The sequence below is a fragment of the Chiloscyllium plagiosum genome, unplaced genomic scaffold (assembly GCF_037043375.1).
Source record: "Chiloscyllium plagiosum isolate Xiang-an unplaced genomic scaffold, Cpla_swu_hap1 HiC_scaffold_37, whole genome shotgun sequence".
Taxonomy (NCBI): Eukaryota; Metazoa; Chordata; class Chondrichthyes; order Orectolobiformes; family Hemiscylliidae; genus Chiloscyllium; species Chiloscyllium plagiosum.
This window is the reverse complement of record NW_028270175.1, coordinates 89067481-89092428: the sequence shown is the minus strand read 5'-3', so window position 1 is coordinate 89092428 and position 24948 is coordinate 89067481.

Sequence of the window (24948 nt, the reverse complement as noted above, 5' to 3'; positions counted from 1 at the left end):
AAGTGAGATTGAGAAGCTGATATAAGTAACTATTTCAGCTGATCTAACAATGTATTTCTTTTATGTTTCCATTCTTGTGGTTGGACCTTCCGTATCTCATTGTACTTATGTTAAACTGTGCCCATGCACAGTGCATCATGTTGGTGTATACACACTGTCTTGGCAGCAGCCTCCTCATTTGGAAGCAGCCATCCATTCTCATCGTCTTCGGGTCTCCACGTAGAAAGAAAGGATGAACTCTCAGATAAAGGCAGACCCTTTGATACATGGCTTAAAACACTCTCACCCTCATCACTACCCACCGTCAACCGACGACATGAAATTATCCCGTGTATACCGACAGCAATGGCGCCACGGTGAACGGCATGAAGCAGACCATTAAGGAGATGGAGCAACCCTTCCCAAGTCTGAAAGGAACTGAGTGAACCCTCCAGTACACACTTTCATAAACTCCAGTAATCTCTCTCCATTTATGTAATATTCAAGGTTTTATTCTGCCTGAAAAAATCACAGATTCACAGTTACCCATATTATATACTATCGAACAATTATTGGCAATTGCGTATCCAATTAGAGATTCTCTGCCTCCTCTTGATAATTGAGTTTCCAGCCTATTTAAGTTTCATCCAAAATTTAGCTTCTGTTTCGTTACATTTACCAAAACGATTGAAACAGTTTGCAAATAGTTGAGTTCTCAGCACTGGTCACTGTGTCATAGTGAATCTGTGTTACTCTGATAAAGACTAATTTATCCCGAATTTATCCCTGCTTCTGGCTCAGTAACCAGTCCTCCCCGTATTCCTGTGTCGCAGTTTTGAAAGGCTGAATATTCCCTTCCATTTGGTGTGTAACAGACATGAGACGTTAAAGGATCTGCTCCAGTTGCTGAGTAACAGCCCCGAATGCCTGAATAGGCTCATGCTGTTCCATTTTAAAACTCTTGACGGGCTGAATCATCTGCTTCAGGTTAGGTGCAGGTTTTGAATGGTGCTGAATATTTTGAAACCATCAGTGAACAATCCACTTCTTCTTTATCACGGAGGCAAGGTCATTGATGCTGCGGTTGCTGATAGCCCACAGTGACTCATGGATAATCAGTTTCCATTTGTCATTACGACAGAGGAGGAGTTGCCACATGGCACAGTAGGTTGTATCTTCAATATATAAGGCTGAATCTTTTCCTCTGCCAGGACTGTGAGCTGGCTGCTCCTACATCTCTGAAAAGTCGTTTGTTGATAATGTTTCCCTCTTGTTGGTTCCTCCATCACTTCCCACAGTCTGGCTGCTGTGTATGAGAGGTCACGCCCTATTCAGTCAGTGGTGAGCCTGTGGGGACACTCTTGGTGATTGACATTGAAGTCCCACATCAAAGGTATGTCGTCTGTCATTGTAGCAATGAATAAAAGCGAAAAAGAAGTCACAGCATAGGAACAAGCCCTTCGGCCTTCCAAGCCTGTGCCAATTCACACCCTCGAACTAAACCTGTCGCCTATTTTCCAGCGATATGTATCCCTCTGCTCACTGCCGATTCATGTATCGATCTTGATAGATCCAAAATGGCGCTATTGTATGCGCCTCTGTCACCCCCACTGGCAATGCATTCCAGGCAGCGTGCCCTCCACATGAAGAATTTTCCACAGATATCTCCCTTAAACTTTTCCCCTCTCACCTGGAATTCGTCACTCCTAGTAATGGAGTCCCCACTCTGGGGAAAAAAAAAACATCTGACTTTCCAACGGACTCTACACCTCCCATGATTTTCTCGATCTCAGTCTTGTCACCCTCAATCTATGTCTTTCGAAGGAAAATAATTCTAATATATTCAATCTCTCTTCGTAGCTAGCGCCCTCCATACCAGGCAACATACTGGTGAACTTTCTGGAAACCTTCTTCAAAATACCCAAATTCTTTTGCTAATGTGGCGACCAGAACTGCACGCAGTATTCCAATCGGGGCCAAACCGTAGTCCTATACAACTGCAACATGACTTGACAACTCACAAAACACCGTTCAATGAAGGAAAGCTTTCTGTATGCCTTCTTGGTAACGCTATTGCACTACGTTGCCACCTTCAGAGAACAGTAGACCTCTACACCCAGATCTCTCTGTGCTTCAATTTCCCCCAGGAAGTTTCTCGTTTACCATGTAGTACACTCAAGAATTAGGTCTTCCAAACTGCATCACCTCACATTTGCTCGGATGGAACTCTATTTGCCATTTCTCTGCCCAACACTCCAAATGTATCTATATTCTGCTGTATTCTCAGACAGTTCCATTCACTATCTGCTATGGCACCAATCTTAGTGTCATCTGACAACTTGCTAATCCGTGTTCAAGGATGCTGCAAAGACATCTGGTATCGCTGCAACAAATTCGTCTCTCGCTTCCTTCACTCGTTGGAATAATTCCCATCCGGACCTGGGGACATGTCAACTTAGTGCCTTTGAAATTCAACTTAGTGCCTTTTAAAGTACCCAACACTTCTTCCGTCCTTGTGCTGACTTGACCTAGAGTAATCAAACATCCGTCCTTAACCTCAACATTTGTCCCCCTCTTCTGTCAGTAACGACTCACAGTACTCATTCAGAATCTCAGCTTTTTTTTCTAATTCCACCCATAACTTTCCTACTTTGTTCATGAGTGGGCCTACCCTGTCCCTTGGTACCATCTCAATCCTATATACGAATAAAAGCTTTTGGAATTTTCCTTAACCCTGCTTGCTGAAGTAATATCATCATCCCTTTCAGACCTCTTAATCCCTCGTTTCAAATTGGTCATATTTTCCTGACATTCTTCCAAAGCTTCATTTGCTTTCAGTCGCCTCGACGTTACAAATGTTGCTTTTATCTTCTTAGCTCCTCTCTCAATTCCACCCGTCCTCCGTGGCTCCATAATCTTGCCATTTCCATTCTTCATTTTCGCAGGAACATATTTCTCATGGACTCTAATCAATCTCTCATTAAAAACCTCCCTAATATCAAATCTGGACTTATCCTCAAAGAGTTGCTCCAATCCACATTCCCCAGCAGCCGAATCTTGCCACAGTTGGCCTCCCACCAATTAAGAACTCTTCCTATCCGACTACTCTCGATTTTCTCCATGGCTGTTTTCTAACTTACAACAATGTGATTACAACTGACAAAGTAATCCCTTACGGAAACTTTAACCACCAGACCAGTCTTATTCCCCAACACCAGGTACATATAAACTCTTCCCGACTTGGATATTAACACACCGCCCTTGAAAACACTCCTCTTTGCTCATTACAAATTCTGCTCCATCTAAACGTGATTTGAGGAGCCGGTGTTGGACTGGGGTGGACAAAGTTATAAAATCACACGACATCAGGTTATATTTCCACATGTTGATTTGGAGGCACTGGCCTTCGAAGTGTTGCTCCTTTAACCAACTGCTGAAGAAGCAGCGCTTCGAAATTTAGCGTCACCAATTAAACATATTGGACAACACGTGTTGTTGAGTGATATTTTGTGAAAGGAAATCAAATTTTATTTTGAGAGATTAAGAACGCATACAAGAAATTGTATACTATGCAATACTGTGGTCATACTTTAATAGTTGTGCTGACTTACTCCAGGCTTGTGCAGTGCTAACGACACTTCATATAAAACAGATAAGTTCAAGTAGGATTACCAACGCGAAGCCAATATCTGCCCATCGAAAAAGGACATTCATACAGCAACAATTATCATTTTCTTTAGAGGCTGAATTAACCATATTTTTTTTTTTAAAAAAGCACTATTAAAGCAGAAACCATGGGAAATATTGCCATTTGAAGCACCAGCGTTTCCTCAAAAGCAGCTTTGGATCAATCAATTTAACATTCAGTACACAAGTGCACTAGTAGCAGCACAAAGTATCGATGGAATTTTCTCCAATTTCCTGTTCAGCCGTAATTTTTTTACAAAAGTCTGAATGTATTTGCAACAAAATAAGACGTAATTGTATTTTATCAGCACTGCCCCATTCACACTATTGTCTAATTTCTTTTATCTTGAGGCCAGTCCCATCATTCCTTTACAGCTGCCTTTCAATAACTGGTGACAGAGTTTTAAAATTTACTCTTAGAAGCCATAATCATGACTCTTTAGCAGTATCAAATCTTATCATATTAAATAATCGTTGTGATGTTTAATTAACTCCAATTAAACCAGTAACACGATGTGAATTCCAGTCAATGCTGGGAAAATTTAAATATCCTATCACCAGCACTCTGTTTCTTGTAAATTTTCCATATTCTGTTTAAATATTCGTACCTTAATCTCACGCTCACTGTTGGGCGGCCTGTAAATCACACCCACATTGCTAGCGCACCATCCCTATTTCTGAGCTCTGCCCATATTGCCTCCAGACTCGAGTCTCCATAATGCCCTCCTGCAGCACAGCTGTGATATTCCCTCTGATCAGTATTGCAACTCCTCCACTCCTTTTACCTCCTTCGCTTTCTGCCTGAAGCATCTTTCTCGTGGGGCATTTAGTTGCCAATCTTACCTTAGCCTCAAACAGTTCTCAGTAATAAGAATAACATCATGCTTCCAAATACCCTACCAAGCACTACGTTTATCTGCCTTACCTACTATACTTCTAACATTAAAGCAAATACACCTGAAACCACCTGTTGTTTTGTGTTCATAGTCCGCTTCGTGCCTAGTCTTACCTTAGTCAAGCTGACTTCATTATCTCGTTTCTGACAGGCTTTAGTTACGACCCCCTTACTGTCCACTAAACTGCCCGTTTGGTTCCAACACCCCCTGCAACATTAGTTTAAATCCTCCACAACAGCGTTTACAAAAGCACCCCTCAGGACGTTGGTTCCAGTCCAGCCCAGGTGAAGACCGTCAAATTTATAATAGTCCCTCTTCTCCAAAAACTAGTCCCAATGTCGCCAAAATGTGATCCTCTTCCTCCTCCACAATCTCTCAAGTCACGCATTAATCCTGCCTATTCTATCATTCCTACTACGACTAGCATGTGGCACTGGTAGCCATCCTGATATTACTATCTCTAAAGTTCAACATTTTAACTTGGCTCATAACTCCCTAAATTCTGCTTGTATAACCACATCCCGTTTTTTAACCTATATCAGGGTTGCCGATATGCACCATGACAGCTGCTTCAGTGCTTCTTTCGATTTTTTTTAACATCGAGGGGAACTGAGTTATCACCGAGGAGTGGTTTGGAGCGCAGTAGATGTGCATCGGCCAGAGGTTTCCTGACAATATCTGAACTGTTACTATTAGATTTCTCGGGTTCCACAATCAATGCTGGGGAATTCCAGCGGAACTCATTTTCTGACTGTATACCACGGTGACCCCACCACTGGTGGGTCTGTCCTGCCATTGGGGCAGGATATACCCAGAGATGGTGATGGGGCTTCATAAAACGTCAAGTATCAGGTCTGATTCTGAGAGTACGGTGATGCCAGAATGTTTCCTGACTGGGTCAATATGAGGATGACAATGTATCAGGGAATAATCGGGTAAAGGGCTGAATGAAAGGCAGTCTGTCTAAATGTGTGTTGTATTATCGAACGAAATTGAGGAAATTGATGGATATATTGAGGTAAATGAGTGTGATTTAATGGCATTAGAAAGAAATGGTGACAGGATAACTGATATTGGGAACTGAATTTCGAGAACATGTACACCTGGAAGTGTTCTGTCAAACTGTGTAGGAGGTGGGGTAGATCTCCGAGTAAAGGAGCCAATCTGTACGATCGAAAAAGAGGATCTGAAATCAATTGTTTCAAGGCATTACACAGATGATTTAGTGTTCAGAAACAAGTGCACTGTGTCAAAGTTCACAGACGATATTAAGATGAGTTGTACTACAAAGTTTGCAGAGGACAATGTAAGTCTGCAGAGTGATATAGATAGGTTAACTGATCTGATATAGGTTAGCAAGGATCTGGCAGATGGAGTATGATGTTTTTCAATTTGCGGTTATGCATTTTGCTCTGAATAATAGCAAAATGCACTATCATTTAAAGGGTTCACAAATGGAGCATGCGGTTGTGCAGAGGGGCCTCGTGTATAAATCACAAAAAGTTGGTTTGCAGGTTTAGAAGGTAATAAAGTCCTTCATTGTCAAAAGGATGCAGGATAAAATCAGGGAGATTTTGTTATAGTTGCTTATGGTGTTGGTGAGGCCACGCCTGGAGTACTGTGTACAGTTTTGGTCTCCTTACTTGAGAAATGATGCACTGGCACTGGATGGAGTGTAGAGTGTAGATGAGGTTGACTGCGTGGATTCCGGAGTTGGGAGGGTTGCCTGATGAGTGCACATTGAGTAGACTAGTATATACTCATCAGAATTTAGAAACATGAGGGGGAATCTCATCGAAAAACATCAAGGGAACAAATATGATAGCAACAGAGAACGTTTTTCCCACGGGCGGGTGAAACACGATTTCGGGACATTGCCTGAAAATAAGGAAGAGCAGATTTAGCATTGACTAATCCAAAGGATTGTGAACCTGTGGAATAAAATGCCCAGTGAAGCAATTGGGGCTACGTGGTTGCATGTTCTTAGGGGAAAAACATTGACGTATTTCAACATTGCAGGAAATGAAGCATGTAAGTGGAACTGAGTCCATGAAAACATCAGGCATGATTGCATTGAATGGCATAGCAGGTTCGCTGGAGCAGATAGTCTAATCCTGATCTTATTTCTTATGTTCTTTTGCTTAGCACTTATTGTTTTTTTGTAAAACGTACCAGTTGATTTGAGTTTGGGTAGAAATTCGCACTGGGAGATGGAATGGATCTCACCAACTCCTCACATTAATTGGTTTTCGAGCCCTCACAATGCAAGTCAAATTGGGTTTCCCTTAGTTCTTACGACACAACATTCCCAGAGCACCTTCCCTCTCAGCAAAGAGTTCCCTGCATCCCGGGAATCAGTGCTATCTTTGAAAGCCCATAGTGCACTGGGACACGCACAGTCCATGTGGAGCTACCGTGCAAAGCCCCTGATATTGAGATTTTAAGTGACAGGCATGGGAACATTACACCTCTCCCTAAACCCAGATTGTGCGCATGGGCATAGATCTACTCCTGGGAGGGGAGGGTCACAAGCAGGACTTGACCTTCGCCCAGGACCAGTGGTGGGGGCCATGGCACCAGACCATGCCTGCCTGATCTGAATTTTCCCCTGGGTTAGAGCAGTCTCAACCATTGAGAAGAATATACAGAATTTTAGGGAGATCATTGTCCTTCTCCCTCCATCAGTGTAAGGGGCGGCTCACGGAGATTGTCACCATTACTCTATATGAGAATGAATAAGAGGCAGCTCGATTACCATTAGATCAAGAAAGGCTTCAGGAAACATCTCACTCACTGTGCCAATAATCTCAACACAGCCCACAGTGCTCAGATTACACAGAAATATTTTGCCCGGGGCTTTGAAACAGCAGGTCCAGAAAAAATATACACTGGTAAGAGTTATATATCGAAGGTAAAACTGTGGAGCAAATTTAGTGCATACTTCAAACAGGAAATTAGCTATTCCAGACATTACTGATGAAACTCAGCTGGTCTGCTCGCAGCTGTAGGAAAAGAAGTAGAGATAATATTTCAAATCTGGGAACCCTACATAAGAACAGTTTTTGTTTCCTATCTCCAGCATCTGCAGTTATTTGTTTTATATTATATTGACAAGTATTGTTCGGGATTAGTGGTGCTGGAAGAGCACAGCAGTTCAGGCAGCATCCAAGGAGCAGTAAAATCGACATTTTGGGCAAAAGTCCTTCATCAGGAATAAAGACAGAGAGCCTGAAGTGTGGAGAGATAAGCTAGAGGAGGGTGGGGGGTGGGGTGAAAGTAGCATAGAGTACAATACGTTAGTGGGGGAGGGGATGAAGGTGATAGGTCAGGGAGGAGAGCGTGGAGTGGATATGTGGAAAAGAAGATAGGTAGGTAGGACAAGTCCGTAAAAGTCATGTGGACAGTGCTGAGCTGAAAGTTTGGAACTTGGGTGAGGTGGGGAAAGGGGAAATGAGGAAACAATTGAAGTCCACATTTATGCCCTTGCGTTGAAGTGTTCTTAGGTGCAAGATGAGACTTTCTTCCTCCAGGCGTCTGGTGGTGAGGGACGGCGGTGAAGGAGGCCCACGACTTCCATATCCTCGGCAGAGTGGGAGGGGGAGTTGGAATGTTGGGCCAAGGGGCGGTGTGGTTGATTGGTGCGGGTGGCCCGGAGATGTTCCTGAAAGCGCTCTGCTAGGAGGCGTCCAATCTCCCCAATGTAGAGAAGACCGCAGCGGGAGCAACAGATAAAACACGACATGGTTGAAGAGCTTCAACTGTGGTTCGTACGATATTAATGGATGACGTGATCAAGGAAGAAGGGGAAAGGGTAACGGCAAAATTGCAGGAGATGGAGCGGTGACAGCCGAAGGCCAGACCTATCAGCATTTGGCTGGGGTGAGGGGTGTGTGAATCCTCGAGTGAAAGAAAAGAAGGTCATGTTTGAGGTCCCTGAACGGAATTCAGAAACATCTGAACACATGTGACAAATCCAGAGGAAAGTGGGTGAATGCAGTCACTCTCCGTTGATTATTGAGTTGCCATAGTGGCTCAGTGGTTAGAACTGTGCCTTGGACCGGCTTTGATTCTACCCTCGGCTGGCTGCCTGTGTGGGGTTTTCACATTGTTCCCGTATCTGCGTGTATTTCTCCAGGTGCTCTGCTTTCCTCCCATACTCTAAACATCCGCAGTTTCGGTGGACGGGCCTTGAGGAATTGCACTGCATTATTCAGTGATGTGCAGGTTAACTATAAAATAGCAGTATTACAGGGATCAGGTACGGGTATGTCTGGTGGGACACTCTTTGGAGGGTCAGTGTGACGTTGATGGGCCACATGTCCTGTTTTCACACTGCAAGCGTTCTATTATCTCTATTAGGATCTTTGTCTGTGGAAACACTTCACAAGACCCTACATATAAGTCTTGTCCTGCTTTACCTTACAGAATGCTACAGCTTACTTCTGTTAGGCAGATAGCTAGTTGAAGCGTCGCAGCATTATAGTGGCAAAGGTTTGCACTACTTCCCATACTGGGCAGGTAGTCTAGTTTACTGAGCAATACACTAGCATTATCTGCGCAAGTCTCTGTGCTGGGCTGTTACCTTGTCCCAGTTTGCAGTGTTTGGGATGGTTCTGTGAAACAGATCCAGAATTTGATGCAATGAACCAGTTCAACTGGTTTTGTAATGCCTTGATTCAATGTCCTCTTTCCTGTGATTTGCACCTTCCAAGGAGATTCACTTCCAGTATGTCTCACTCCCCTGTATTGCCCCCCCCCCCCCCCCGCCCCCCGATGTTTCCACGTATGTCCTCAGTTCATGAATTGCCTGTTTCTATCTTAATGTGAATCTTTCTGTCCCTCTCTATCTTTCCATGGACTTGGTATCTTAGCTCCCAGTCTGTCGAGTGCTGCCAGTTAGAAGCTCAGGAAAAAAATGAAATGGTGTTCGTCGGGCTGTTGTTCACTTCCATGTGGTGCTTGAAGTTGCACAGGGGTTTCCAGTAGCTTTGATGCATGACTTTGAAACGTGGACTGTGCCTGTCCACTGATGGACTATGTTTGTGCCTGTCAGTTGATCGTGCTGTTGGTAACACAAGGAAGCCCCTTGAGTATTGTTGTGAAGTATTGGCATTAGCATGTTGCTGAGAGGTTTCTAACTGACTGTTTATATTGACGAATTGGTGGAGGTGTTAGGGATGCTTTGCTGCAGGTTGTGCTGTGAACTGCCTCAGATATTCAGGGAGTTCTGAGGATTTAGTGGCCCAACTCTGGATGGAGCATGGGAACTGTAGTTACTCCGTCTGGGTCTGCAACATGCACAACAAATGAAACAGAGGCCGCATAGAGGGACAGATCGAAAGCCATGGAGTGATTATGCGTGGGAAAAGGCATCTGCTGTATCTGTTGATGTCTTAACTTGAACACATACACTCTCACTCTCTCCCTTACAAAGACTGACGTTCTCCCCACCGCCCCAGACAACACTTCTCTCTCTCTCTCTCTCTTTCTCTTTCTCTGTCGCTCTTTCTCACACATACACACAGACACACACAAACACACACACACACATATGCACACACACACACACACACACACACACAGTACCTCCAGGCAACGAATTGAAAGAAATTCTGGGATTTGCATATTAATCAATTAAATTCTGCACCTCCATTCTAACGAATTAAAGAATTAAAAACCATCGAGTGTGTTCAATTAAAGCATATGAGTAGAACAACCCTTTGATCTTTTCCGTATAAATTCTGTGTCGAACATCATCCTCTCTCACTAACACCTGTTTAAGTAACAACACTCCAGAAGCTACGGTTTTCAAATAATCCTGTTGGACTATAAACTGGTGTCGTGTGATTTTTGACCTTTTTCAAGCCAGTCAAACACCAGCACTTTCATATCCTGATTAGTCAATCCTCTCTCAATCCTGTCACAGATAATAGCTATAATTGGGATAATATCACAGATAACAGCTATAGTTGGGATAATATCGCAGATCTGAAAATGTGCTGCTGGAAAAGCGCAGCAGATCAGGCAGCATTCAAGGAATAGGAGAATCGATGTTTCGGGCATGAACCCTTCTTCAGGAATGAGGAAAGTGTGTCCAGCAGGCTAAGATAAAAGGTAGTGAGGAGGGACTTGGGGGAGGGGCGTTGGAAATGCGTGAGGTTGGAGGAGGTCAAGGAGAGGGTGATAGGCCGGAGTGGGATGGGGGCGAAGAGGTCAGGAAGAAGATTGAAGGTTAGGAAGGCGGTGCTGAGTTCGAGGGATTTGACTGAGACAAGGTTAGGGGAGGGGAAATGAGGAAACTGGAGAAATCCGAGTTCATCCCTTGTGGTTGGAGGGTTCCCAGGCAGAAGGTGAGACTCTCTTCCTCCAACCGTCGTGTTGCTATGGTCTGGCGTTGGAGGAGTCCAAGGACCTGCATGTCCTTGGTGGATTGGGAGGGGGAGTTGTAGTGTTGAGCCACGGGGTGGTTGGGTTGGTTGGTCCAGGTGTCCCAGAGGTGTTCTCTGGAACGTTCTCAAGTAGGTGGCCTGTCTCCCCAACACAGAGGAGGCAACATCGGGTGCAGCGGATGCTGTAAATGATGTGTGTGGAGGTGCAGGTGAATTTGTGGCGGATATGGAAGGATCCCTTGGGGCCTTGGAGGGAAAAAAGGGGGAGGTGTGGGCGCAATTTTTGCATTTCTAGCGGTTGCAAGGGAAAGTGCCGGGAGTGGAGGTTGGGTTAGTCGGGGTCTGGACCTGACGAGGGAGTCACGGAGGGAGTCGTCGTTTCGGAAGGCTGATGGGGAGGGGAGGCAAATATATCCCTGGTGGTGGGGTCCGTTTGGAGGTGGCGGAAATGACGACGGATGATACGATGAATATGGAGGTTGGTGGGGTGGTAGGTGAGGACCAGTGGGGTTCTGTCCTGGTGGCGATTGGAGTGGCGGGGCTCAAGGGCGGAGGAGCAGGAAGTGGAGAAAATGCGTTGGAGTGCATCGTCGATCACGTCTGGGGGGAAATTGTGGTCTTTAAAGAAGGAGGCCATCTGGGCTGTACGGTATTGGTCTTCCTGGGAGCAGATGCGGCGGAGACGAAGGAATTGAGAATATGGAATGGCGTTTTTACAGGGGGGCAGGTGGGGAGAAGGTGTAGTCTAGGTCGCTGTGGGAGTCGATCGGTTTATAGTAAGTGTACATTTCTTCATCTCTGCCTTTACAGGTTCGAGAGGTGGATCAAATTCCTCAATTTGTTGTGTGATTGCCTCTGTTGCTGAGCATCAAAATAAGATCATGTGACATTCTTGTTAACTTGAATAAGTATTGGATCAACCTGCTTATCGCTCTCTCTTAAGATAACGTGACGCTGCGGATCAGTTGACTAAAGTGCCTGCTTCCGTGGTTCAAACTTTAGCATTGTCTACGCATTACATCAACCATTCGTTACTCAAACCTCTGTCAAATGCCATGTTGCTGTTCCATCAGGTTGTTGATCCAACCTGGTGCTGTGGAACCAAATATGTTTTGGCTGAAATTGATTCCTATGTTTTAAGCAATTAGCGCTCCCACTCCTGTTGCCTGTGTTTGGCCACGATCAGAGAATGGTGTGTTGCATTAAGGTGGTGGCGCACTGATATAATCACTTCCTTTTCCTTCCAGTGATGCAGTAATTTCATCAGGATTCAAACCAGCAGGTGGGGTTAGTTCAGTGTGGTAGCGTAGCTGTGCACACTGAGGCGCTGGACTTCGGCTTCAATATGGAAGTTGCTGTGAGTTCACATCGCATAACTTCTAGTTATGCTTACAAGGTGTTTGACTGAATCTTCGTGCGTGTGAGTACTGTTTAAATTGAACGCAACTCAATATAATCTGTTTCATGCAAAGTGATCGATAGGACGACACAGGACAGAAACTTCAGCGGGACGGGGCCATACTCCGTTTCTGCAGTGTAGTAGTTATTGCATTCATCTCACATGTGAAAGTTCCCTGGGTACAAGCAAGACTGTGTCGCTGCTTATTTGTATGGGCAATCTGTGTTGCTCACGCTGGGTAGCTCAATGGTTAGCAGAGCTGCCTCACAGTACCAAAGTTCCAGTTTCAATTCCAGCCTCAAGTTCCTGTCTGCGTGGAGTCTGCATGTTTTCTCCTTGTCTGCGTGGGTTTTCATCGTGTGTTCCATTCCCCCCCCCTCCCCCCCCTCCCCCCCCACAGTCTCAAGATCTATTGGATCAATGGATTGGCCATGCTAAAGTATCCGGGATGTGCAGGCATTACTCATGGAAAATGCGGGCTTACAGAGATTGTGTGGGGGATTGTGGTATGTGTGCGTTTGGATGGAATGGTGTCCTTCAGAGGATCAGTGTGGAGCCGATGGGCCAAATGGCCTGCTTCCACACTGTCGTGATTCTATGATTAACAACTTCGTAACAGAAATTAATTGAGAGAATAATCTCTGAGGTAATTGGAATATCCTTTCCTTAGTGAGGAGATTAAGTCTGTACACACTACTGCTGATGTGATCTCACTAAAATCCTGGACAACAACATCAGCACTTCTCTATACTGCTGTAGGTTTCCCACCAAGGTTATACCATTCTCATCTGTCTGGGGGAATATACTGCACTTTTGAAGGATCATTGCCGTTGTTTACTCCCCCAGCACAATGGAAGATCTGGTGAAAATGTTACAATGATGCTTGAGAAGAACGGATAAAATGTGGCAATATAATGTGAATACTGTGGTATGCATCAGCAAACTTTTTGCCTGTATCGACCATTAATCTTTCCAGACCCCACGTCACTCAACTTCCATAGAATCGGATAATGTGCAGCTTACAAACAGCAAGAGGAATCAAAAATTGATGGGAATTATATATCAAAGTCAAAGTTGTGATACAAGCATTGGCTATGTTACAAAACAGGAAATTAGAAATGCAGTTTTGTCGGTATTGCACTGATGGTGGAGACAGTCAAGTTGCATCCAAACTGTATCAACCCACGTTAATTTTAACGCTGGGCAAAATGAGTTTCACGAGTGTTTTTGAGCTGGTTTTCGTAACAATATGTTGAGCATCAAGCTAGAGATCAGGCAATTTGGAATTAGTGACATGTAATCAGAACAGCTAATTGAAAACTCGGCAGTAAAATAACTTATGGGAATAGAGTTCTTAAAATGTTGAAGCTTAGATGACGTCTGAATACATCATCTCCCGGAAATACAACATGACCAGTATTCCAATAGACCAATGCAGCAAGACACATATGGATTGCATTGAGGATCACTGTATTTCTTTTATGCAATCAATTTGGAAGGTTATTAATGTATTCCAACGATTTAAGATGGGAAGAAGAGGGCAAATGGAGAACTATTGACCAGTTAACATGTCATCCACAGGAGAGAATCTGTTGGAATCTATGATAATGAAAGTGGTTTGGTCGGTTGGAAAATAATAGCACAATTCAAGAGAATGATTCTGCACTATGAAAAGGAAGTCATATTTTTAAAAGTATTTTGATTGCAGATATCATTTATAGATATAAACAATGGAGAACCGATGTATGTGAAATACATTGCACATTCAGGAGGATACTTTAATGAAATCACACAGTAAGGCATTTGAAAATAATTGAAGCAAAAGGTATGAGAATGTGCAGCTGTGCATGTGCACAGACCATGTGCAGCTGTAAAAATAAAATTTAGGTTTATTTTCATTTAAAGCGTATGAGAGTGTAGATGATGAAGAGTCATACAGACTGGAAGCCTTAGCTTGCACTCTCTGCATGGATGCTGTCTGACCCGCTGTGAACTGCAGCATTTGTTGATTTCAACACAGATAAAAGCAGATGCAGTAATTTACTCCGAGTCAAAGGAAATATGCCCTGCATAACGTACACAGAGTGCCGGCGAAAGTGTACCTGGAGTTCTGTGCACAGTTTTGGTTACAGATCTAAGGAAGAACACACTGACAACATATACTGAATAGACATTTTCCAGATTAATCCCTCAGATGACAAGATTGTCTGATGAGTGAATTCGGACTGTGTTCCTTCGAGTTTCAACTAATGAGAAGTAATCTTAATAAAAACGAGAAAAATCTCACGGAGGGGACTGACTAAAACAGGTACATGGATAAGTGGGAACAGGCAAGATTGAAGAAAATCCCAAGATAATCTGCATGGACTTCAAACAGAATACTATCACCAGGGAACAATAAGAACACATTAGAAACCAAGTGGGCAATCTGTGTGTGAAGCTCGTGAACATTGACAGATTGTTACATGAGCACTTCACGTCTGTTTTATTTGAGAGAAGAAGGGTTCAGGGACAGAATTCGAGAAGATAGACTGGGAATCTCTTGAGCAGATTGATATAAGATGTGAGCGGGAATTGATGGTTTTCGCTCGTATAAAATTGGACAAATGATCCGATGTTTTTTTTCCCCCCCAGGCTGATATTTGAGACAAGGAAGGAAAGTCACTGATCATTTTCTTAATGTAGAATCTGTTCGCAGGAGTGATGTGTTCCACTTCAAAGGAAGTATAGTGCAGATAGACCAGCGAGTATCAGTTCACTGTTAGTGATAATTATGGAGTAAATAGGTAAGGAGAAAATTGATCTCCATTTGAGAGGCGATGTTTGATCAGGGATAGTCAGCATGGCTTTATCAGAGCGAAGAGATGCCTAAAGAAATTGTGTTGAAAATGTTAAAGGAATTAATTTGATGGGTTTCTCAGCAATCGTTTGACAAAGCCCCACAAGAAAAACTGAAAAATAAGGAAAATCTCATGTTATCAGTGGTATCTTGGTAAGTTATATCTAAAAGTGTCTTAATGGTAGGAGACAGAAGGTGGTGGCAGAATGATGTTTGATTAACTAGAGACCAGTGTCCGGTGGTTTACCACAGGGATCAGTGCTGTATCCCGTATTATAACGGATATCATAAATGATGTAGGCGTGAGATTGGAGGAGTGTCATTAGTAAGAGCATGTTGGACAGCGAGAAGAGAAGTCTTGTGTTACAGGAAGACATAGGTGGAATGGTCAAATGGACAGATCAATGGCAATGGCATGTAACCCTGATAAATATGAGGTGATACACTTTGGAAGAAGGGACCAGACAGGCGGTTATATTTGATTTCTTACTGTATGAAAACAGGCCCTTTGGCCCAACAAGTCCACACTGACCCTCTGTAGAGCAACCCACACAGTCCCATTCCCATAACCGATATTTATCTCTGACTAATGCAGCTAACAATTTGCGGAATTTATCCTGGCCTTTTCACTTGACCTGCACATCTTTGGATTGTGAGAGGAAACCGGAGCAGCTGGTGGAAACCCACACAGATATGGGGAGAATGTGCAAACTTCGCACAGAGTTTTCCCCGTGGCGGGAATCAAATCCTAGTCGCTTCCACTGCGAGGAAGTAGTGCTAACCACTGAGACACCGTGTCGCCCCATGTACGTAATGAATGGCAGCACACTAGAATGTTCAGAGAGCGCTTTTCCACAGGTCCTTGAATGTGACTGCACAGGATGCAAAGTTCTTCAGAAGTCATTGTGGACAGTAGCTATTGTCTATATTCATCGCGGCACAGTTTACAAGAGCTAACAAGGACTTTTGTTAAGCCAAGATGGAATCATATGTGCAGTTGTGGGAGCCACTTTACAGGAAGGAAGTGGTTGCACTGGAAGGGATGCAGTGGAGATTTACCAGGATGTTCCCAGCGATGGAGAACGTTGTTGTGGTTCTGTTCGCCGAGCTGGAAGTTTTTGTTGCAAACGTTTCGTCCCCTGGCTAGGCGACATCATCAGAGCTTGGGAGCTTTCTGCGAAACGCTTCTTTGATGTTTCCTCCTGTGTTTATAGTGGTCTGTCCCTGCCGCTTCCGGTTGTCAGTTTCAGCTGTCCACTGTAGTGGTTGGTATATTGGGTCCAGGTCGATGTGTTTGTTGATGGAGTTTGTGGATGACTGCCATGCCTCTAGGAATTCCCTGGTTGTTCTCTGTCTGGCTTACCCTATGATAGTAGTGTTGTCCCAGTCGAATTCATGTTGCTTGTTGTCTGCGTGTGTGGCTACTAAGGATAGCTGGTCGTGTCGTTTCGTGGCTAGTTGATGTTCACTACACTATACAGACCACTATAAACGCCGGAGGAAACATCAAAGAAGCGCTTCGCAGGAGGCTCCCAAGCTCTGATGATGTCGCCTAGCCAGGGGACGAAACGTTTGCAACAAAAACTTCCAGCTCGGCGAACAGAACCACAACAACGAGCACCCGAGCTACAAATCTTCTCACAAACTTTGAATGGAGAACGTTGTTTATATTGGAGCAGAGAAGGCCTCGGGCGATGTGATTCAGAAGAATAGAGATAAAGTAAACGTAGATTTATGAAATGAGAGCCATCTTTGAGAAATTGAGTGGTCAATATCATAGGGAGAAGCAGTGGATGCAGTGCACTTCGGTTTTCAGAAAGCTTTTTGATAATGTCCCAAGCCTACTTATCAAAATCAAATCTCGTGGGTATGGGCTAATACATGAACATGGATTTTAAATGGGAGAGTTGACAGCAACCAGTGTAAACGTTAATGGCACTCTTTTTTGGGATGTAAGTATCGTGCAGGATCACAGGGTTTGGGTGTTGCACCTCAGGTATCCCCAATAAATTTCAAACCTTGGTTGCTAGAGTCCAAAATAATTTTTCCAAGCCCGCTGATGGCAATACACGATGTCGGCTTGTGAGTGGATGAGGACAACATAACAGAAGCTCCAAGGTGACTGAGACAAGTGGTGTGAATGGACAAATACTTGGCAGGTGGTGAGCAATGTCTGTAGATGTGACGTTGTGCACTTTGGTGGGAAGAATAGAATACTAGCCTGTTTTTTTTCAAAGTAATTGCACAAAACATGTGGTTCTATAAAGGGACATTGCTCCTTTCTTATTCCCTTATTTACCTCCCTCCGAGGTTCATACAGCGCAGCGAGTTCTGAAGCCAGATGTCAATGCCGCGAATGGCAGTGGCACACTGACCAGTGTACAGAGACACACTAAGTGGGTATCTGTAACTGAATAGGTTCTGGATCTCCTTGCACATCAGCCACTGAAAGCAATATTGCCGGAGCAGACAGCAATTAGGAAGACAAATGTTGTGTTGCAATTCATTTCAACGGGTATTGAGCACAAGAGTAAGGATGTCTTACTGCAGTTGTACAGGGCCATAGTGAGACACCATTTCGAACATTGTGCGGTATTGTGTGCATTTTTGATCTCCTTAAGTAATGCCGGATAAACGTGACATTGAGGGAGTGCAGTGAAGGATGACCAGACTGATCTCTGGGATGACCGGCTTGTTGTGGGAGCAGACTTTGGTTCGACAGGACCTGTGCTTCATTGGGTTTCGGAAAATGAGGAGAAATCTCAATGAAGTATATAAATCTCTGACAGGGCCAGACAGATTGGAAGCAGCGGTGATAATTCCCCTGGCTGGGACGTGTAAAACAGCATGCCACAACATTCGGTACAGTAGACCACTCTTCATTGAGATGAGAATGTGTGTGCACTCAGAAACTGGAGAACCTGGGAAAACTCCCTCTCACATCAAGCTGTGGAAGCAAAGGCACTGAATATAAATAAGGATTTTGAAGGGATAGAGATAGCACAGGACTATGCTGTGAAAATAGAGGATCAGGCATCATTTTATTGAATGGGCGAACAAAACGATGGATCGAAAGGTTTGCTGATGTTAATATTTAATATGTTGTCCAACGATTAATCATATTAAGGGATGCATGCATTGTGGGGGTGAGGTGCATTGGAGCGATGTCCACTCGTGAAATAGAATGGGGGAGGTTCAATTTGTTTTTTGACCTACTCCTTTCCCGATGTTTCTGTGAAATCTGTGGGCAAGCTCTCTAAACGTTGTCACAAGCTCTCAGATGTTAGGAAATATGTTTCTGAAGGTCGACATAATTGTGCTTCCCCTTCCCTTTTCCGATACCGAGGCTGGTGCCGGGTGTTCTGTCCGGTTTAATTCTTTAAGACCTCGGAGCAGAGGAACTTATCACATGTCTGTGTCTGGACAGTCCAGGAAAACACGGGAGATTTGCTCCTGAAAGTATAATGGGGAAGCAAACTGAGGTTTTACCTACATTGGATTCAGGTCTCTATTACTGACACCAGATTTCTGATGTCGATATTTTATTAATTGATTTAAATTCCGCCAGCTGCCATAACATTAGCGCGGTGTAGATGAGCAATCCATTGACACTTGCACGACAGCTCCACCTCCACATGGGGATCAAACGGAAACTGAGCAGGTTATTTCTGTGCTGTTTGGCAGCTCTGTCAAAAAGAATTTCCAAATATTTGACGATCGTGTAGAGACTGAGTGGATAGTAATATATTAGATTGTAATTATTCCCTTCTTACCGGACTGGAAATAGTTGAGTAATGTTCCACATCGCCAGGGAGCTGTCAGAGTTGGAGCTGAAATGAAGCAGCTTTCCCAGGTACACGGCTTGTTGTGCAGCAGAAGTCTTCATTCCTATTGCAGGAGAAGTGTCGGGCCCATTGACTTTGCCATATCTATTGTGTCCAGCTGTTTCTTCATGTCATGTGCAGTGAGTCTAATTTGCTGAAGACTGCAATGGGTGATCCTATGAGCTTCATGGCAAAAGTGAGGTGGCTGACTCAACGCTTCTGGCTGAGGATGATGCAGAGACTACATCCTTGTCTATTGCACTATGTACAGGTCTGTTACATTAATTAGCATGGGGGTAATTGCAGAGCAAACTCCTGCAGTGAGCCGTTAAACCATCCATCATCATTTATGACGAGATTTTTCAGAACTGTTTTTCTGTTGTTCTTGGAATCGTTGCGCTCTGTCTATCAGATGTTCGTCCTGTTGTTTGGAACGTATGCAAAACGTAAGTAGCTTCAACGGGTTATCATAAGTTTTTCCTACACATGGTTCTGCCTCTGGCATGTTCACCCGCACTCGTTACTGAACCATAGAGCAGCTTGATGTAATGATTGATTATCCTGGGTAAAAAGGTTTCAGATTGTGGTTGAATATAATTCTGCTTCTGCTGCTGTTGTGGTTTCCAGCACCACATCAATGTCACGAAATCTCTACTTAGGGAATTTCAGAAAGCTCGACTTTGAAAGCATGTAAAGAGGATGTTTTGACTTCTAAATGAATTGTTTGCAGTGAAGAATTAGTGATGAATAATTGAGTCATAGACACTCAGAGTCATGCAATATTCAGACAGAGCATTCGACCCAACCCGTCCATGCTCACCAGTTTTTCTGATCTGAACTAGTTCTATTTTTCTTCTTTAGGCAAATACTCCTCCAAACATTTCCCTATTCAGGTACCTATCAAATTGTCTTTTAAATGTTGTAATTATGCGCAACAATACTACTTCCTGTGACATTGCGCTACATTAATGCACCACCCACTGTGAGAAACAGCTGCCCCTGAAACATCTTTTGAATCTCTCCGCTCTCACCTTCAACCTAACCTCTCTGGTTTTGGATCCCCCCGACCCTGGGGAAAAGACTTTGCTATTCATCCTATCTATGCCCCTAATGATTTTATAAACCGATATTAAGTCACCCCTCAGCCTCCAATGCAAAACTAACAAAATCCCAGGCCATCCACATGTCTCAAAATCTACAGTATGCACTCCATAAGTTGAAGTATTTTATCGCCTTTCCAGTTAATAGCATTCTTCCTGTAGCAGGCCTTTAAGAATTGCACTCAGTGATCCAAATGTGGCCTTAGCATCACAGCATGATGCCACAATTCATCTACTCATTCCTAATGGCATCTTCACAGCCCGGTCTACCTGTGACTCCACTTTCAAGGAACTAAGTAGCTGGTCCCTGTATCTCTCTGTTCCATAACACTCCCCAGGTCCCTACCATTAAGTAACTGCCCTGGTTTGTCTAACAAAATGCAATGCCTCACATTTATTTGCATGAAGCTCCATCTACCATACCTCAGACTACTGACCCAGTAGATCAAGATCTCATTGTTCTCTTAGATAACCTTCGTCACTGTCCATTATCACACAACTTTTTTGTATTGTCTGCAAACTATCCATGGTTCCTATATTGTCATCCAAATCTTTTACGAAAACGATGAACAACAGTAACCTGGTCACTGTGGCACACCGCTGGTCACAGGCGTCCAATTCGAACAAGTAATCTCTCCCAGCGTCCTCGGTGTTTTACTGTCAAGCCATTTTTGAAACTGATTGGCTAGCCCTCCCTGTGATTTAACCTTCTTAATCCATCGACCATACGGATTTTTGTTGGCCCTCACTAAGGTGTACGCAGATAACTGATGCTGTTTATCTTCCCCTGTCTTCTAGGTCACGTCTTCAAAAATTGCAATCTTGTTTGTGAGCACGAATTCCCACACATAAAAACATGCTTACTATCATGGCAGTCCTTGCATTTCGAAATGCGTGTAAATTCTGCCTCTGAGAATCTTCTACAAACGCTTACCCATACCTGACTTCAGACTCACCAGTCTGTAGTTCCATGGCTTTTCCTTGCAGACTTTTTATATATGATGTAACAACATTCACTGTTTTCCAGTCTTCCAGCATCTCAATCTTGTCTGTCAGTGGTACAAATTTAATTAGAAAGCACTGCAGATTTTGCAAATCAGACACAAAGACAGAAGGTACTGCGAAAGCTCAGCATGTCTGGCAGAATCTGTGCTGAAAAAAATCTGAGCTAAAGTTTCTGTGATCCTTCCTCAAAACTCTGACGAATGACATGAATATCTCAGCTGGTGACCCCGCAGTTTCTTCCCCAGCTTTCTGCAAAGGCATGGGATACAGGTGAACAGATCCCGTGTATTTATCTACGATTATGCATTTTAAGACCTCCAGCATTTCTTCTTCTGGAATGTGGTCACGTTTCAAAAATCACTTAATTTTATTTCCCCGAGTTCCCTCGCTTCTATGTCTTTCTCCACAGTAAATACTGACGTGATATATTCATGTGGAATCTCACCCATGCAACAGTAACAGGTTATAAGGCAGCGGGGGAGGGCGATTCCTTGTGAGGAGTGTGAGCCTGGAATTGCCAGGAACTTATGGGCTGTACTGTTGAACTGTTAACTGTGTTTCTGTGGCTTTTTCCTCTTTTACAGGAAGGGCTACAATGTTTTACATTTTAACTTTCTTTTCTTTCTTTTCTGCTTTGTAACAAGATTCTGTACATGAGAGGCGGGTGTGTGGAATTTTGTGCCTACGATTATGTCACCTGTGCAGACATGCAAACTTTTCATTGTCCTCGTGTGAGTACGTGTGACAATGACACTAATAAACCTAATTTATCTCCTGTGAAACTACATATACATGGCTGTTTGATTTAAAGGGGACCCTATTCTATTGCTAGTTTATCGTCTACCTTTAATATACTTACATAATCGCTCTCAATTTCTCTTAACTTTATCAGCTAAGCTATCCCATGCTTCCTTTTTGCCCTTCTGATTTCCCTGGTAAGTGTTCTACTACACCCGTAAGCTAAAGGGATTCATGATCCCAGCTGCTTATTCCTGATATACACCTTATTGCTTTCCCATGACTGGACCATCAATGTACCCTGTCATGTCTTGTTCCCTACTCTTCACACTGACAGGAACATGCTGTCTCTGACCTCTCACTCTCTCGCTTTTGAAAGACTCCACTTGCCAGATGTACTTTTATCTAAGAACAGCTTCCCTCGAATCATCGTTTGAACGTTCTTTCCCAATACCATCACAATTGGCCATATCACAATTTACAACATTCACTTGTGAAACAGTCCTATCCTTTTCTAGAACTATTTTGAAACTAATAGAATTCTGGTCACTGGTTCGAAAGTGCTCGCACTCATAACAGACTCAAAGTGGGTGGAAGCAGATGAGTTCCTACCCTGCCGCCATCCTTCATAAATCATGCTGTTCACTTTCATGTTTCACGCAGCATATTTCACGCTATTTCCTTCTTCCACATATAACTTGGAGACTCAGAGCAGTTTTGTCCAATTCCTTGCAAGGTTATCCCTGAAGTATGAACAGAGGGAGATGAACATGACGATTACTATTCTGTATGCTGCCATTGGCTTTATTTCAGGACTTTATAATCCATTCTCACTGCAATTTTGAAAAGTACATCAAAACACATTGAAAGTTAGATAAATTGATATTAACTGCATCTCAAACTCTTCCAAAGTGCTACACTCAAAGTGGCCTGGATGCAATCGTACTGCTGTGGTCAGCATAGCTCCCCTTGCTGGAGAGTTTATTTTAGACTAATTCACGGCATTGCTCCCCGTGCTGAGCAGACATCCCTTCCGGATTTATAGATCAATGCTCTGCCGCCGTCGACACAGTTTTCCACACTTGGCAATTTTCTGGGTCGAACCGAGCACAGCTTGATCTATCTAGTGCTGTGTCCTGACCAGATATGCCCTCTTGGTTAACGGTTCTCTGTGGTGGATTGAGAACTTGATATAACTAACCATTTGAGTTGATCTGACACTGCGTTTTATTTACGTTCTCCTTCTTGTGTTTGGAACCTCCGTCTCAGATTCTATTAATGTTGCACTGAGCCCATGTACAGTACATCATTTTGCGAATTCACACTGTTTATGACAGGAGCCACAGTCTCTTTATTCAGAAGCAGTCAGCAATTCCCATCATCTTTGTGTCTTCACGTAAAAAGAAAGTATGGCCTCTAGGATAAAGTCCGTCTCCTTGGTGCATATTTCAAAACATGCTCCCCCTCACTCCTTCACACCGCCAAGGAACCACATAAAAATATTCAGTGTGTAATGAGAACAATGTGACCACTGGAAACATTAGGGAGCAGACTATCAGGGAGATTGAGTAACACTTCCCATGTCTGAACTGGTCAGAGTGAACCCTCCAGTAATCACTGTGTTGCTGAGTCCTGTAATCTCTTTCCGTTTCAGTAGCATCCTGCATTTCATTCTTACTGAAAAGTTCAAACGTTCACGTTTAAACACGTTATTTTCCAGCTGCCAAATTATTGTCCTATGCTTATCCAATCAGAGTGCCTCGACCACTTGCTGATAACTTCAGTTCCTAACTATCTTAGTTCGAATACATCTTTTGCATTCATCAAAATCTTTGATATCGTTTGCAAATAGTTGAGGCCCAGCACTGGTCACTCTGTCATTGCAGTCATTGATTTGTGTTAAAATGATAAAAATCGATTTGTCCCTAATTTATCCCTGTTTCCGGCACAATGACCTGTCCTCCCCCATTCACATGTAGTTACTTTGGAATGCTGGCTATTCTCTTTCATTTCCTGTGTAACAGCCATGAGAGTTAAAAGATCTGTTCCAATTGCTGAGTAAAAGGCTCGAATGGTGAATGGCCTAATTCCGTTCCCATGTAAAACTCTTGATGGGATGAATAGCCTGCTTCAGTCTATGCGCAGTTATGAATGTTGCTGAATATTTTGTAACAATCAGTGAACAGCCTATTTCTGATCTTTTGATGGAGGGAAGTGCATCGATGTTGCAGCTGCTGATGAACTAAATTAACGGATGGATACCCAGTTTCCATTTGCTGAGACCTTCAGAAGAATGTCCTACTTCACAGGAGGTAGTGCCACGTAACACAGTGGGCAGTATATTCAGGATGAGACTGAGATATTCTCTCCATCCGGACTGTCTGCTCGGTATTCCTACAGACGTTGTCAGAGACAGATCCATCTGTGCCAAGGTGTATGTTGAGAATGCTTCCTTCTTGTCGTTTCCCCCATCATTTCCCACAGACTGGCTGCTGTGTATTAGAGGCTTCTGCCTGCTCAGTCAGTGGTGGATCTGTGGAGACACGCTTTGTAATGGACATTGAAGTCCCACACCCTGAGTGCGTTCTGTTTCCTTGTCACCCTCAGTGCTTCCTCTGAGGAATTGAGTTATCACCAAGGGGTGTTGTGGAAACCAGTAGATGCCGACCATCAGGAGATTTTCTGGACCTGTTACCATGAGATTTCCCGGGTTCTGGAATCAATGTTGAAGAATTGCAGGGTAACTCCTTTCCTGACTTTATCCCCGAGGATTTTCCCACCACTGGTGGGTCTGCCCTGCCCGCGGGACAGGATATAACCAGGGATGGTAATGGAGCTTTCATTAAATATTACCCATCAGGCATGATTCTGTGAGTATGGCAGTATCCGACTGTTTCCTGACCAGTGATCGGAAAATGCAGCCCGTCAGGCAGAATTATACGAGCTGGAGAATCGTTATTTCTGGCATATGCCCTTTACCACGAATGAGGCTTGTGTATCGTTTTTTTTTGGGGGGGGGAGTGGTCGATAAATAAATGGGAGGAGTGCTGTGGCTGGGGGCAAGGTAGCTGCGAATTCGATATGAAGATGGA